Here is a 17,123-nt window from a genome sequence, read left to right as displayed (position 1 = left end):
TGAACCTCCTAGTCCGTCCAAGACCTGTCAGGAGGCTGTCCATTCCCTGAACCCCGTTCTGTGTCCGGGCTTGTGTGGGTTTCTGTACTTTCCCAAAACTCAGTTACTCCCTGATTTGGGCTAGAGGTGTTGTAGTCGGGACTTGGTTCCTCGACCACCTCCCTGTATGTTTGACCCCCTGTAGGATTTGGGGTAAGGTCAGGCCAACCTTGGGGATTGTGTGCCAGCTCTCTTGCGGGGAATGATTTGTTGGGATGCCCCCGGGTATCCTCCGTGACTGGAGTGCTGTGTGATGTGTGTGGAAAGTGAGTATGCCCCCGGGGTGACTCCCTGGCTGGAGTAGGCGTGGATGCCTTTGTTAGGTAAGCTCATAGAATTCTTGTTCGGAGCTCTCGCGGAACCTGGGGATGGGCCGTTTGTGGCTCCATCAGTGGAGATGGGCAGCAGCTCATGCCCTTCCCTTTGCTCCAAAGGGTCCCCCTCCCCCCTGGAAAAGACCCAGGAGTCTCATCTGAAGATCCGCCTAGGCGGAGTTGGTTGATGTGCCGACGCAGGACACGACCGTTGTCCAGGGCTACCTCGTAGGAGAGAGGACCTGTGACCCTGGAAACAGAAGCGGGGACCCATGTATGACCAGGCCCGTAATTGCGAGCCCAACCGGGGCACCCACAAGTAGTTGTCTAGGTGCCCTAGGATGTGAGGTAGATGAAGGCAGTCTGTCCGGATGCAACCGGTCAAGTTTAGTAGTAAGTTGACGCCCCCAACGAAGTTCAGCTGGGCTTCTCCCTGTAGAAGTGGACGGTGTGGTGCGATAAGAAAGGAGAAAGTCAGCCAACCTGTGATGCCAGTCCCCGTAGGTGAGTCTTTTCAATGCGTCCTTTGTGATGTGCACCATACGTTCAGCCATACCGTTGGTGGACGGGTGGAAGGGTGCAGACGTGGCATGACGAATCATGTTTGCCTGTAAGAAAGCTTGGAATTCGGAGGAAGTGAATTGAGGGCCGTTGTCGGACACAATGACATCTGGCAGCCCGTGTGCAGCAAAAATATCCCCCTCAGTACCTGAATAGTTTTTGCAGTGGTGATGGATGAGACAGGTACAACCTCAAGCCATTTCGAATGGCTGTCAACAAGGACCAAGAAGAACTGGCCCTGAAAGGGTCCAGCGTAGTCAATGTGCACCCTAGACCATGGGGACTGTGTTTCCTCCCATCGATGCACGGGAGCTTGGGGCATCTCTGGGCGAGATCGTTGGCACAGGTGGCATGCATGCACCTTAGCCTCAATATCTTTATCTAAACCAGGCCCCCACAAGTGGCTGCGCGCAAGGGCCTTCATACGAACAATGCCAGGATGACCCTCGTGGAGGGATTCTAAGACCCTAGTCCTCATTGAGGTGGGAATGACAACTCTGCTTCCCCAAAGCAGACAACCCTGAGAGGTGGACAACTCGTTCCTTTTAGACCAGAAACTCTGAAACTCAGGACTAGGACAGTGCTCAGGCCAACCAGACAAAACCCAAGAAAGGACACGTGAAAGTGTGTGATCTGTGCCCGATTCAGCGGCTACATCCTTGGCATTCAGAGGGGACTCTGGCAAGGCTTGGATGGATAGAATGTTAACAGCTGGCGCAGGGTCAGCTTCTATTACTGGCAGAGGCAATCTACTGAGGCCATCAGCATGGCCCATTTCTTTTCCAGGCTTGTGGAGTAAAGAAAAATCATATGCAGACAAAAAAATAGACCACCTAAGCATTCTAGAGGAAATGATTTGGGGAGTCTGCTTACGTATGGTATACAGTCCCAGCAGAGGCTTATGGTCAGTGAAGACCGTGAAGTGCCTGCCATATAGAAAGTCATGGAATTTTTTAATTCCAGCAACAACAGCCAGAGCCTCCCTGTCTATCTGAGCGTATTTGCGCTCAGCAGAAGACAATGTTCTGGAGTAATATGCAACAGGAACCTGAGTTCCATCAGACCTGAGGTGGCTCAGGACAGCTCCTACCCCGTAAGGGGATGCATCACAAGCGATGCACACAGGAAGGGACTCGTTGAAATGTGCAAGTACACTGTTAGAAGTGAGCAAGGCCTTGACTTTGTTAAAGCAGGCCTCATGCGTCTGTGACCACCGCCACACTGCTTGCTTGTCTAGTAGCCTGTGAAGGGGCTCAGCTACACTAGCTTTATGTGGAAGAAAAGAATTGTAGAAATTCAGGAGGCCCAGGAAGGCCTGAAGTTCGGCCTTGGACATTGGCCTAGGTGCTTCTAAAATAGCAGTCAGTTTGGATTCAGCAGGGTGAATCCCAGCATCATCAATTTTGAACCCCAGAAATTCAGTAGAAGGCACCCCAATCTTGCATTTGTCTTTTTTGAGCTTGAGGCCTGATTTCCTGAATCTTAATAGAACAGCTCTTAGCCTTTCAGCTAGAATGTGTGTGGAGTCTCCTCAATAAGACATCATCAAGTAGGGGCAACCCCCGGCTATGCCCCGCAGGTGTGTTTTCCAAAATCCCAGGAGCGACATTCACTCCAAACTGTAGCCTTTTTACCTTAAAGGCTCCCCTGTGGGTCACAATAGTCTGAGCTATAGCAGCACCATCATCAACAGGCAGCTGTTGATACGCTTGAGCTAGGTCAAGCTTTGCAAAAACGCGCCCCCCCTTGAGGGAGGCCAGAATATGACTGACCACAGGAACAGGATATGCATGTTGCTGCAATGCCTTATTCAGAGTGCATTTGTAGTCAGCACAAATGCGAATGTCCCCATTTGCCTTTAGAGGCGTGACAATGGGGGTCTCCCACGGACTGGAATCAACAGGTTCTAGGATTCCCTGTTGAATCAGTTTGTCTAACTCAGTGTCAATTTTACTCTTTAAAGCAAAAGGGACCCTTCTTGCTTTAATTCTAATGGGAGTGACAGGGGGGTCTAGCTTTAAGGACACAGGGGGTCCTTTGAATGTGCCCAGCTGGGGGCTGAAAACATCTGCGAATTCTTTGCAGACTTCCTGCAGGTCGAGTGTTTGTAAGCTGTTGAGCCCCGTGACGTGTATCCCCAGGGCCTCAAACCAATCGAGTCCTATGAGACTCGTTCGTTCACCCCCTACTACTAATAAGTCTAGTGGACCTTCAAATTTCTTGTATTGCACGTTAAGGGTGGCCTCCCCCTTAACACACACTCTTGAATTTTGAAAATCTGTTAACACAATGTCAGAAGGCCTTAACTTGGCCTGAGTTCCACTTCCGGAACAAATCTTCCTAAATGTATGCAAGAAGATGATTGAAAGGGCAGACCCTGTGTCTAGTTCCATAGTTAATGGAACCCCTTGTAGCTTCACCTTGAGTGACAGCTTTTTCTTAATGGGCTTGTGTGTGTCTGTCCTAAGGATGCTTCTTCGCGAAGCGCAAAACCCTACCCTATTCTGGCTGGGGACCCTGGTACCTTTCAGGCGCAGTTCTTCCTGAGGTTGTACCTTTCGTCGGCCCAGACACACAGCTGCAATGTGTCCTTGTTTGCCGCATGCCTGGCAGGTAGCGGAGCGGAACTTGCAGTCGGTTCTCCTGTGGCGACCTCCACAGCCGATGCACTTGAGTGGAGCTGAAGAGCTTTCCTTCTGATTTCCTTCCTTCGTGGGGTGGAGACGGTCGACTTCCTCATCCGGATCCTCCTCGGAGTTCCCCTGGACGTCTTCCTGGTGCACGGATGCAACCTCTGGACTGTTTCTGATCGGCCGCATGTTCTTGACAGCGCCGCCTGCTGCTTCTTCTGCGTTGACTTCCCTTAAGGCATCTTGGTAGGACAATTCTTCTTTAGCGAAAAGTCTCTGTTGTAGATCTCGATGCCTTAACCCACACACGAATCGGTCCCTCAGTCGTTCTTCGAGGTCTTTGAACTCGCAGTGCTTGGCGGCCTTCCTCAATGCGGCGATGTATTCTTTGGCCGACTCTCCGGATCGTTGATCCCTCTGCTCGAAGGTGTGGCGCCATGCGATGACGGACATCTTAGGCTGGAAGTGCTCCTTCAGTAGCTTCTTTAGATCTGCGTAGCTGACAGACTCTACTGGAACAGGTGCTGCAAGGTTTTCTGCGATTCGAAGGCGTCTTGACCGCAAACACAAAGCAGGGTGGCAGCCTTCAAGCTCTCTTCCCTCACTTGGTTTGCCTTGAAGTAGTTCTCCACCCTGGCTACGTAGGACTCCCACCGCTCTGGATGTGAGACGTCGAACTCCGAAAGCCTTCCAACCTTTGCCATCTTCAGGAGACGGGTCTATCAGCCAGCCTACCCCCCGAATGCGCACTGGATTGGCGAGTAGCTGCCGAGTCGACACCGTTCCGCCGCTCAGGACTCACTTGGGTAAGCTTACACTTCTTCCTTTCCAGGCGATGTAAGGCATCCCACCCTCGTCGCCAGTGTTGAGTCCTTGCGGGAAATGTAAGACACGAGAAGCAGTTGTAGTTCTCCAGTTTTCTTTATTCTGTGTTCAGTTTACAAGTAGATGGCTTCAGCAGCTCCCAAAACCTCCCAGCTTCTTATATAGGCATTTCCCGGGTCAATGCGATACTTTTCCCGCGCCAGCACCCGCGCATGCGCACGGCGCTGGCGACAGCCTGTCTGGTCCCGGGCAGCTTTGCACCTGCCCGGGACCGCCTGCAAACGCCCCGAGCCGTTTGCAAGGCTCGGGACATAACAGAGGGGTTTGCCATAGAGGCGGCTCCTGACTCTGGCACCTCGGCCACAGGGGACTGGAACTATTGGGGCACTCCTGCAATGCAGGTCACGTCCGAGACTGGTCGCGGGCTCGAGGGACTAAGTTTCCTCGAGCCATCCAGGGTAGTTGGGGAATCCTCAATCACTTCAGAGGGTTGGGGAATTTCAGCTGCTCTAACGGAGCCTGGGAAGAGCCCTGGCAACTTTGCCGGCATGCCTCAGCAGGGGTCACCTGCAAAATCTGTGCATAAAAGTCCTTGTCTAGCAAATCCATCAGACAGGCCGGTAGGCCAGGTGCCCTTAAGTACAAGTCCTGGTCTGCCTAGCTGGGCAGGTGAGCTGACAGGTCACACACACACCCCCTGGCCTTACATAGGTCACAAAGGGCTAAGGCCCCTCCTAAGCACTTAGGTGAATATGTGAGGTTCCTGTCAGCACAAGGAAACCTTACTAGTCTAGGATAGGAGTTGGACCTATGTGAGGTAGAAGATAGACACAGGAAGTCCACATTAAAGGGTGGGTTGTTTAGAGAACCTTATTATTTTATAAGAATGTTGCCTGCATGTGAGCAGGAATATTTTTTTCATATACATTATTTTATTATTATGATTGTAAAAGAAATTGGAAGTGTGTGTGTTCTATTTAGGGGGGAAGGATTTTGTGTCCTGGGCCTGATGAGGAAACTCAGCAGGCCCAGAAATGTTGCAATTGGTCCTGGGCATTCCAAAAGCTGCCCGGGACCAGACAGAGCAGCGCCAGCCTTGTGCGCATGTGCAAGGCACGAACAGGCTAAATTCCTATTGGTTAACACTGTCTGGGTCTCTGGCCCTATAAAAGGCCTGCGTGCCTTTTGTTCATTGCTTGGGTGTTGGAGAAAGAGAATAAAGTGTTAGTTACTTGTCACCATGTGTCTTCATCATTCGCACATGAACAAAGAACTCAACACAATGGATGGAAACTAATCAAAGAGAGAAGCAACCTAGAAATAAGGAGAAATTTCCTGACACCGAGAACAAGTGGAACAGCTTGCCTTCAGAGGTTGTGGGTCCTCCAACACTGGAGATTTTTAAGAAGAGATTGGACAGCCACTTGTATGAAACAGTATAGTGTCTCCTGCTTAAACAAGGTTGAATGAAGACCTTCAAGGTCTCTTCCAACTGTTATTCTGTATTTTGGGGTCATTTGGATACTGTGGCTCTTACCCTCTATGTGCAAAAAATCTATGGAAGGAGGATCTACCCTTAATGAAAAATTCACCTAAAGATAAATTAATAAATAATTGGCAGAAAATAGTTAAAAGAAAAAATTTCTTTAATCATGGAAGTCAGCACAATAGTGTTGGTACTGATTAATCAGCCTAGTTAAAATGCAATGAGAAAATTGAACCTAATAACAATACTTTTCTTTCTAAAGCCACTTGCAAGAATTTTTATCATCTTTTTATTGTCTTCTGTTGCACTTCAATAAGAGCAAACTCTTAATTCAAGTCTGTTCAGGGCTTTTCTTAGTAGTTGCCACCACAAGGATTAGGTAGATGGCCCACATAATCTCTCAGCAACAGACATGGCACAGAAGGGCCGTTGTAATATCTTACTAGGCTGTAATCTTGGCTCTCCATGTTAATTTAGGCAAAAATAAATGAACACTCAATCCCAACTCTAGATAACTGCAACAAAGCAATCAAGTTATCCTTCTGCCAGTAACATATAATAATGAGAATGATAAATGAGCTCAGGTGAAATCCATGTATTATATTGCATTCAGCTATGCATTTTATTGTGGCAAGTCATTCTCTTTAAATAGTATTCCAGTTATAATCTTTTTTGTTATAGTGTACAGAATTTTTTTTAAATGTAACAAACAGGCGCAAACTGATACATTTTTAATTCTTTAGCTTGGGTGTAATTATGTCCCTGAAGTTATAGATATTGCAGTCTTTTTTTAAAGGCACAACAAATAGTCCAATATGACACTGACTTTATGGTTCTTACACTTTCTACATGTTGGATTAGCAGCACCTAATCTGTTGTCCAAATCTTAGGAAGAGAGACCTGCAGACATTCTGGTTCCACCTCTTTTTCAACTGCGGCTTTAGTTGCAGTTTGCAATGAGCATGTGATAGTAGACTTAGTTCAGATCATGCCTATACAACTTCTTTGTGTTCTTGGATCCTGGAGGACTCTTGGTATTTGGAACAGCTCACAGAAATGAAGCAATGCAAGAGATGTTTAGAACATTCGTTGGAGGAAGACAAAGAACGAGTTCAGCTGAGCACCAGAAAAAGCCTGTATTAAAGACTACCTTGTGGCGATAAAGGATAGCAAAACATGCTTATTATAAATATGCCTTATTGCAGATAACTATCCAGAGACCATGCTCTTGGTGACTTGGCCCCCTTCTTGAAGAACTTTGCGGGGCTGTTGGGAGGATTGTGCAAAGTGTTGTATAAAATTAGTTGGATCTGCTCAGAGTTAGACTCTGCCTGTGCTAGTCCTGTGGAGATGAGCTGGGAAGGGTCATCCTGAACTCACAACTCCTACTTAAAGCTATAGATATCTTGGAATACCAGTTCCACCCACAGTCTGTTTGATTTTCTATTCAATGAATAAATAATGTCTAACATGGATATATTTCTATTAATACATCCAGTGTATTCTAGATATAATAGGCATCTAGGCTTACAAAAGCAATAGGGCTTTTTTGTTAACTGATTTTACAGCTTTCAGCAAAAGCTCTAAATTTGTAAGTGTGATCAAAAACAAAAGCAGCTGAAGAACTCACAAGAATCTGCAAAATAAAAAATGAGGCAAATGGATACATGGAATGGGCGGGGTGGATGGGGGTGGACACAGGATTTGGTTTGTGTGTTTTAAACTACTATTATGAATGATGGGTGCCAGGATGGAGGCAATATAAATTAATATCAGTCTGTGAATTTGGCTTCTTGTCTCATTGTAAGTATTTGCCTTTTTCAGATTTGATTCCAAAATGGTGCTTCAAAGCACACAGTGATGCGATCATGGCACTTGTCTGCAATCCTTCAATTTACCTTTGCAGTTCTAGGAAAAGACGTGATTGTCTTAAAGAGTTGCTACCTCATGCTCTGAAACACCTTTTCATACTACTGAAGCATTGCACATCTCTAATGTGTACCCTTGACTTGTGTTTCAGAGATCCAAAGGGAGTAATCCACAATGAATTTCATAACTCTGGAAAATGTTCTTTGAACCGTAATCATTTTTGTTTCTACTTCAGCTGATTTTTAAAGCTTCAGTCATTCTAACCCAATATGGATATATTGCAGATCAGTGGTTCTTATATTTAATATATATGTGCTTATATAAAGTCACTATGAAGTTACACCGGCAATAAGTAAACCCGTTTATAAACATGAGGAATTAACATTACCTGATTCAGGCATCTTGATAGCAATGCAGTCGCTAACATATCACTGAACAGGAGGGCATAAAGAGGTGCAAATTTACAGTACATGTAACAGTTGCATATGCTAATGTATACAGAGTTTCACAGATTTAGAAATAATTACTATAATTACTGCAATTACAAATACAATAATCTCCTAATCGTGGGGGAAACTACCATAAGATGACCTGTACAACTGTTCTGTCTGTCCTCTGGATGTTAACTGTTCAGGGGCAACCTCAGTGTCTCCAATCTGTCCTTAGATTTGTTCTTCTTTAATCAGACTATTTCAAACACGGCGCTGTCTGCAGGTGGCCCTTCAAGTGGAAGACTGTCTTTTGTAAAATACTGTATGTTTCCTCTCTTGTTAGTAACTAAATAAACTAATAAACTAATTTATTAAATACAGTAAGCCATTTCCAGTTTCCCAGCAAGATTTAATGCATGCCTGTGGTGGGATTTTTCCTATCTATTGAAGAGGGAAGGGAGCTGAGTTGGTTTAACATTAATGTACCTGAACAAAATACCAATGGGACAATATATATTTTAAACAGTGACTTACTCCCACTCTTTTCACCCTTTCTAGATTTAGAAGTTTATATTTGCAATCAAATAAAACTAAGTACACAATTATGTAAGTCAAAGCATTAACTCAAAAATCAAATCAGGGCAAAAAAAAAAAAAATGGACGTGGGTGTGAAGCAGGGACAGGGGAATCACATTCACAAGAAGTCAGAACTCTTGGCCCTTTCGTGTTAATGCAGCAGATGGCATTTTAGTCAGTGGAACGAGTTTGTCCAGCAAGCTCTATCAGTTGGCTGTTCCTCTTCTGTTAAGAAAAATGAGACTGCCATCTTTTGCATCGTGCCATCCTAATTCTGGCAACTGTATTGTACCATCCCTAATTTGCATTAGTTATTCCAGTCAAGTTCCTTGTTGCAGTTCTGATTGAATCTCTTTAAATTATTTCCCCAAAGCTATTTTGATAAATACATGTCAACTCAGGCAAGAAAATCAGAAATCCAGCCATCAGTGAAGGTCTCACTGAGCTGCAGCGTGCCCCTGACACATGACACTATTACAAGTCTCACGCAGAGTCAAGTTAAATAATATTGAGCCAGACCTATTTATAACTCCTGACTTTCACCAGATCCACATGAGACTCTAGCATAGAAAATACTGCTTTGCGTTTGATTTTAATCTCCATTTGCACTGCTCTCCTCCTGTCTCATTTTCCTAAGATTTATAAACCACAAAAACAGAAGAGAGGAAGAAACAGGTAAATATGCCTTTAAAAAAAATAATAATCAAATGACTGTGAAGCTGAACATTAAGTTGGGTGACTGTGTGATATTGTTATATAAGTTGGGAGTAGAAGGCTTTAGCTAGGTCTTAGGAATACTTAGAGATAAGATTTTGCATCATTTTCAAGAATAAGAATGCTGTTGGCTTGCAATGTGCATTTACATCTATCTACGGGGTTCTTAGCACAAAATTATTTCATTGAACATAAATGCATATTAGCATTGCCTATAGTGTCCAGTTGCCTATAATAGGTCATAATCTGTGCCTCTATGAGGCTGAAGAAATATTATTACTAAGGAGAACTTGTTCCCTATAGAAAAAGGTTTCAAACAAAGGAGCAAGTTGGAAGGTTAGGAAATGGGCAATGCTTTCACAAGTTATGCTCTGAGAAAAAAAAAATCAATCATGACCATGAAGTTATGACTATAATTGGAACCATAACCCTGCAATGTAAAGATTACAATGTAAGTGTGACATAGCATTAATTGCTAAATTGCTGAGAGTATAGATTGTATGAAAATTATTTAATACTGCTAAAATGATTAGAGTAACATATAAAATGGGCACCACAAAGAACCACAAAATGGTTCCTGTTCAGTCCGTCGCGAAATGGTAAGACACGAGAAGCAGTTGTAGTTCTCAGGAAACCTTTATTCTTCAGTTCAGCTTACATTGGAATATGGCAGCAATGCCCAAAACTCTCGGCCTCCTTATGTAGGCCTTTCCCGGGTCAATCTGTTACTTTTGGCGCGCCAGCACCCGCGCATGCGCACATGTACTGGCGACAGCCTGTCTGGTCCCGGGCAGCTTGCACCTGCCCGGGACCGTCCGCAATGCCCTGAGCCTGCTTGCACAGGCTCAGGACATAACACCCCTTCCCCCCGGGCTAAAACTATTCCTTATATCATAATAACACATAACTCATTTCTGTAGTGTAGTGCCATGCTCCCAATACCATCGGCCTCTGTGCCTCTATTGTTACTGGCTCTTTTTTGCCAATAGTGTTATGTAATCTTCTAAGTACTTCGGAAATTTCCTCGCTCTCTGTGACCTCCTAAGCTCTGGGTGCTTGCCAAGTACCCTTTGACTGAGGGATGATGCGTGCCTGTCCCCCTCGTTATGCCTTGGTGACTCCCAAGGGCTGTGCTCCAATGCCTGGCCTGCTTGCTTGCCCACCGGGCTCGTCAGGCCAGGGCTTCTTCCAGTGTGTGACCTGGTTGTCCCGCCTACCTGTAGGCTCTCTGGCCCTTCTAAGTGACTGTCACTGTTGGGCATTTCTGTAGAACCTCCTAGGTCCGTCCAAGACCTGTCAGGAGGCTGTCTATCCCCTGAATCCCGTTCTGTGTCCGGGCTTGTGTGGGTTTCAGTACTGTCCCAAAACTCAGTTGTCCCCTGAGTGTAGTCAGAGGTGTTGTAGTTGGGATTTGGTTCCTTGACCACCTCCCTATGTGTTTGCCCCCTTCTAGGGATAGGGTTGAAGTCAGGCCAACTAGGAGGAGTGTGTGCCAGCTCTCTTGCAGGGAATGGATTGTTGGGATGCTCCTGGGTATTCTCTCTGACTGGAGTACTGAGTGATACGGGTGAAAAGTGATCATGCCCCCGGGGTGACTCCCTGGCTGGAGTAGGCGTGAATGCCTGATAACTGGCTAAGCTCCTAGAATTCCTGTTTGGAGCACTCGCGGAATTTTGGGATGGGCCGTTTGTGGCTCCCTCATTGGTAATGGGCATCATTCCATGCCCCTCCCTTTGCCCAAAGGGCTCTCCCTCCCCCCCTGGAAAAGACCCAGGAGTCTCAGCAGGAAGGTCCCGTCTAAGGCGAAGTTGGTCAATGTGCCGACGCAGGACACGACTGTTGTCCAGGGATACCTCGTAGGATAGAGGACCTGTGACCCTGGATATAGATGCAGGGACTCATGTATGCCCAGGCCCGTAATTACGAGTCCAAACCGGGGCACCCACAAGAAGTTGCCTAGGTGCCCTGGGGTGTGAGACAGAAGGAGGCAGTCTGTCCGGATGCAACCGGTCAAGCTTGGTAGTCAGTTTGCGTCCCCAACGAAGTTCAGCTGGGCTTCTCCCTGTAGAAGTGGATGGTGTGGTGCGATAGGAAAGGAGGAAGTCAGCCAACCTGTGATGCCAGTCCCCGTAGGTGAGCCTCTTCAAGGCATCCTTGGTGATGCGAACCATGCGTTCAGCCATACCGTTGGTGGACGGGTGGAAAGGTGCAGAAGTGGCATGACGAATCACGTTAGCCTGCAAGAAAGCTTGGAATTCGGAGGAGGTGAATTGAGGGCCATTGTCAGACACAATGACGTCTGGAAGCCCGTGTGCAGCAAAAATCCCCCTCAGTACCTAAATAGTCTTTGCAGTGGTGGTGGAAGAGACAGGTACAACCTCAAGCCATTTTGAATGGCTGTCAACAAGGACCAAGAAGAATTGACCCTGAAAGGGCCCAGCGTAGTCAATGTGCACCCTAGACCATGGAGACTGTGTTTCCTCCCATCTATGCACAGGAGCTTGGGGCATTTCAGGGCGTGAGTGTTGACAAAGGTGGCAAGCATGCACCTTCTATGTCTTTGTCTACACCTGGCCACCACAAGTGGCTGCGTGCAAGAGCCTTCATTCGTACAATGCCAGGATGACCCTCGTGGAGGGAATCTAAGACCCTAGTCCTCATTGAGGTGGGAATGACAACTCTGCTTCCCCAAAGCAGACAACCCTGAGAGGTGGACAACTCGTTCCTTTTAGACCAGAAACTCTGAAACTCAGGACTAGGACAGTGCTCAGGCCATCCAGACAAAACCCAAGAAAGGACACGTGAAAGTGTGTGATCTGTGCCTGATTCAGCGGCTACATCCCTGGCATTCAGGGGGGACTCGGGCAAGGCTTGAATGGAGAGAATACTGATGGCTGGTGCGGGGTCAGCCTCTATTACCAGCAGGGGTAATCTACTGAGGCCATCAGCATTGCCCATTTCCTTCCCAGGCTTGTGAAGTAGGGAAAAATCATATGCAGACAAAAAGATAGACCACCTGAGCATCCTGGGGGAGATGATTTGGGGAGTTTGTTTATGTGTGGTAAACAGTCCCAACAAAGGCTTATGGTCAGTGAAGACCGTGAAATGCCTACCATATAAAAAATCATGGAATTTTTTAATTCCAGCAACAACAGCTAAGGCCTCCCTGTCTATTTGAGCATAATTGCGTTCAGCTGAAGACAATGTCCTGGAGTAATATGCAACAGGAACCTGAGTTCCATCAGCCCTGAGGTGGCTCAGTACAGCACCCACCCCATAAGGGGAAGCATCACAAGCAATGCACACAGGAAGGGACTCATTGAAGTGAGCAAGTACACTGTTAGAAGTGAGCAAGGCCTTGACCTCATTGAAACTAGCCTCATGTGTTTGTGACCACTGCCACACTGCCTGTTTATCTAATAGCCTGTGAAGAGGCTCAGCTACACTAGCCTTGTGTGGAAGAAAGGAATTGTAGAATTTCAGAAGGCCCAGAAAAGCCTGTAGTTCGGCCTTAGACTTTGGCCTAGGGGCTTGCATAATGGCTTTTAGTTTGGATTCAGCAGGATGAATCCCAGCAGCATCAATTTTGAACCCCAGAAACTCAGTAGAAGGCACCCCAATTTTACATTTGTCCTTCTTGAGTTTGAGTCCCGTTTTCCTGAACCTTAATAGGACAGCCCTTAGCCTTTCAGCTAGAATGTGTGTGGAGTCTCCTGCAATTAAGACATCATCAAAATAGGGGCAAACCCCTGGTATACCCCGTAGTGTGTTTTCCATTACACTTTGGAAAATCCCAGGAGCGACATTTACTCCAAATTGAAGTCTCTTTACCTTGAAAGCCCCTCTGTGGGTCACAATAGTCTGAGCTATAGCAGCGTCATCATCAACAGGCAGCTGTTGATATGCTTGAGCTAGGTCAAGCTTTGCAAAAACGCGCCCCCCCTTGAGGGAGGCCAGGATATGACTGACCACAGGAACAGGATAGGCATGTTGCTGCAATGCCTTATTTAGAGTGCATTTGTAATCAGCACAGATGCGAATGTCCCCATTTGCCTTAAGAGGCGTGACAATGGGGGTCTCCCATGGACTGGAGTCAACTGGTTCTAGAATTCCTTGTTGGATCAGTTTATCCAATTCAGTGTCAATTTTACTCTTTAAAGCAAAAGGGACCCTTCTTGCTTTAATTCTAATGGGAGTGACAGTGGGGTCTAGCTTTAAGGACACAGGAGGTCCTTTGAACGTGCCCAGCTGGGGGCTGAAAACATCTGCAAATTCTTTGCAGACTTCCTGTAGGTCAAGTGTTTGTAGGCTGTTGAGCCCTGTGACGTGTATTCCCAAGGCCTCAAACCAATCGAGTCCTATGAGACTCGTTCGTTCACCCCCTACTACTAATATGTCTAGTGGACCTTCAAAATCCTTATACTGTACGTTAAGGGTGGCCTCCCCCTTAACACACACTGTGGAGTTTTGAAAGTCTGTTAACACAATATCAGAAGGCCTCAGCTTGGTCTGAGTTCCACTACCAGAACAGATCTTCCTAAAAGTGTGCATAGAAATGATCGAAAGTGCAGACCCCGTGTCCAGTTCCATAGTTAATGGAACCCCTTGTAGCTTCACTTTAAGTGACAGCTTTTTCTTAATGGGCTTGTGTGTGCCTGTCCTGTAGATGCTTCTTCGCGAAGCGCAAAACCCCACCCTATTCTGGCTGGGGACCCTGGTACCTTTCAGGCGCAATTCTTCCTGAGGTTGTACCTTCTGACAGCCCAGGCACACAGCTGCAATGTGTCCTTGTTTTCCACACGCCCGGCAGATAGCGGAGCGGAACTTGCAGTCGGCTCTCTTGTGGCGACCTCCACAACTGATGCACTTGGGGAGAGCTGAAGAGCTTCCTCTTGGTTTTCCTTCCTTTGTGGGGTGGAGACGGTCCACTTCCTCATCCGGATCCTCCTCGGAGTTTCTTTGGACTTCTTCCTGGTGCACGGAAGCAGCATCTGGACTGTTTCTGATCGGCTGCATGTTCTTGATGGTGCCGCCCGCTGCTTCTTCTGCGGTGACCTCTCTCAAGGCATCTTGGAAAGACAAGTCCTCCTTGGCGAAAAGTCTTTGTTGCATCTCTCGATGCCTTAGCCCGCACACAAACTGGTCCCTCAGTCGTTCTTCGAGGTCCTTGAACTCGCAATGTTTGGCGGCTTTCCTCAGTGCGGCGATGTACTCCTTGGCCGATTCTCCGGTCGTTGATCTCTCTGCTCGAAGGTGTGGCGCCACGCGATGACGGACATCTTAGGTTGGAAGTGCTCCTTCAGTAACTTCTTTAGATCTGCATAGCTGACAGACTCTAAAGGAACAGGTGCTGCGAGGTTCTCAGCGATTTCGAATGCGTCTTGACCGCAAACGCACAGTAGGGTGGCAGCCTTCAAGCTCTCTTCCCTCACCTGCTTCACTTTGAGGTAGTTTTCCACCCTGGCTGCGTAGGACTCCCGCCGCTCTGGATGTGAGACATCGAATTCCGAAAGCCTTCCAATCTTCGCCATTTCGTATCAGGAAGGGTCTATCAGCCAGCTTACCCCCGAATGCACGCTGGATTGGCGGGTAGCTGCTGAGTCAACGCTGTTCCTGCCGCTCTGGACTCACTCGGGTAAGCTTACACCTTCTCTTTTCCGATGTAAGGCAATCCCACCTTCGTCGCCAGTGTTGAGTCCGTCGCGAAATGGTAAGACACGAGAAGCAGTTGTAGTTCTCAGGAAACCTTTATTCTTCAGTTCAGCTTACATTGGAATATGGCGGCAATGCCCAAAAGTCTCGGCCTCCTTATATAGGCCTTTCCCGGGTCAATCTGTTACTTTTGGCGCGCCAGTACCCGCGCATGCGCACATGTACTGGCGACAGCCTGTCTGGTCCCGGGCAGCTTGCACCTGCCCGGGACCGTCCGCAATGCCCCGAGCCTGCTTGCACAGGCTCAGGACATAACAGTTCCCACCCAAGGCTAGTTTCAGCTGGTATTGATTGGGGTGGGGACATTATTCCCCATCCCCTGTTGTGTCAGGTGATGTAGGATTATATTCTTTTTCCCCTCCTTTTCAGCATTGTTATGAATTGGGTAAAATCATCAGCCAATTTGGGTTAGGATTAGGGTATCATTGGTACCTTAATAATGCTCTTTATGAGTTCAACCCTGGATCATTTCAAGGTTTTATGCCAGTGCCTAGAGGTTGTGTGGGTTTGGATAGAGAAAAACTGTTTTCAATTCAGTCCTCCCAAGAATACAGAATAACAGAGTTGGAAGGGACGTTGGAGGTCTTCTGGTCCAATCTTCTGCTCAAGCAGGAGATCCTACTATACCATTCTGGGCAAATAGCTGTCCAATCTCTTCTTTAAAGCCTCCAGTGATGGAGCACCCACAACTTCTGGAGACAAGCCATTCCACTGATGAATTATTCTCACTGATAGGAAACTTCTCCTTAATTCTAGGTTGGATCTCTCTTTGATAAGCTTCTACCAAGTGGTTGTGAGTGTTTGGGCCATCCAGAACTGGGGATGTTTTGTCTAACCTTGGATGGTTAGCACTTCCCCATTTAAGAGTGGTGTACAATTTAGAGGTCTTCCTGCACTCATGGCTCTTGCTTGATGAGTAAATGGCAACTGTGATCAGGAAGCTTTTGTCCAGCATTATCTGGTATATCAGTTGTGCCCCTTCCTCAATTGGGAGGGCTTTCAGAAAGTCATTCATGCTCTAACCATTTCACAGCTCAACCTTGCAATGCTCTATACATGGAGCTGCCCTTGAAGATCATCTAGAAACTTCAACTGGTCCAGAATGTAGCCATGTGGACAGTGATGAGCATGCTTTGATATGCCCATGTAACACCTTACTTTGTGAGTTTTATGGATTGTCAGTTTGCTTCCAGGGATGATTCTAAATGTTGGTTACCTATAAAGCCCTACATGGCAAAGGGTCTGATTACAGGTAGTACTAGATTTACAACCACAATTGAGCCCAAGATTTCCCCCCAAATCTGGGTAGCCCCCACCCTGCTGGTATTTGAAGGGCCTTGCCCAAAACTGAAATCCTTTTTAGATGATGTGGGTTTCTTTTTGCTCATATCTGGCTTTTTTTCTTTTATTCCTTGTTCTTATTTATTATTATATTATTTTATTCATTTTAATTTTATTCTACTTGTGAACCGCTCAGTTATGGAGGTCCTGTAGTATACAAAACTCCATCTTTGAGAGAGATGGGCAGTTCATAAATGTGAAAAATAAGAATGAACAAATGAATGAATAAATACTGTAACAGTACACATTGTCAGCAATCAGCAATAAAAGAATAACATTTAATACAACAGTGAGTTGAAGGAAGTGTGCTTCAGAAGTCACTGATTAATTTTTCCAGTATTTCATAGTAGTACTGGAAAAATTAGTCAGTGACTTCTGAAACACACCTTCACTGTTGCCAAAACATACACAGGTAATTCGCACCTTACTACCACAACTGAGCCCAAGACAGTTAGAGAAGCAAGACAGTTATTAAGTGAGTTTTGCCCCATTTTATGACCTTTCATGCCACAGTTCTTAAAAGAAAGTGTAGGAGATAACAAGGCTGAGCCTGAGGGAGGGGTCAAACGCACCATCAATCTCAAGTCTCTTTGCGCCCAGAAGAGACCTAACTCTAGCCCACTTG

At 46.6% G+C, this 17,123-nt stretch overlaps 1 protein-coding gene across 2 annotated transcripts in view; it reads left to right on the top strand.

Annotated features, from left to right (window-relative positions):
* The first annotated feature begins 9,268 nt into the window (after positions 1-9,268).
* KBTBD12 (kelch repeat and BTB domain containing 12) overlaps positions 9,269-17,123 on the top strand; it is a 121,859-nt gene continuing 114,004 nt past the window's right edge. For both annotated transcript variants that reach the window (XM_039357392.1, XM_039357390.1), the window contains exon 1: positions 9,269-9,406. The gene's annotated coding sequence lies outside the window, so the exon portion shown is untranslated. The remainder of the gene's footprint in view (positions 9,407-17,123) is intronic.

The sequence above is a fragment of the Crotalus tigris genome, unplaced genomic scaffold (genome assembly GCF_016545835.1).
Source record: "Crotalus tigris isolate CLP2741 ecotype Arizona unplaced genomic scaffold, ASM1654583v1 scf7180000018916.1150873, whole genome shotgun sequence".
NCBI lineage: Eukaryota > Metazoa > Chordata > Lepidosauria > Squamata > Viperidae > Crotalus > Crotalus tigris.
This window is presented reverse-complemented; position numbering and strand designations above follow the sequence as displayed.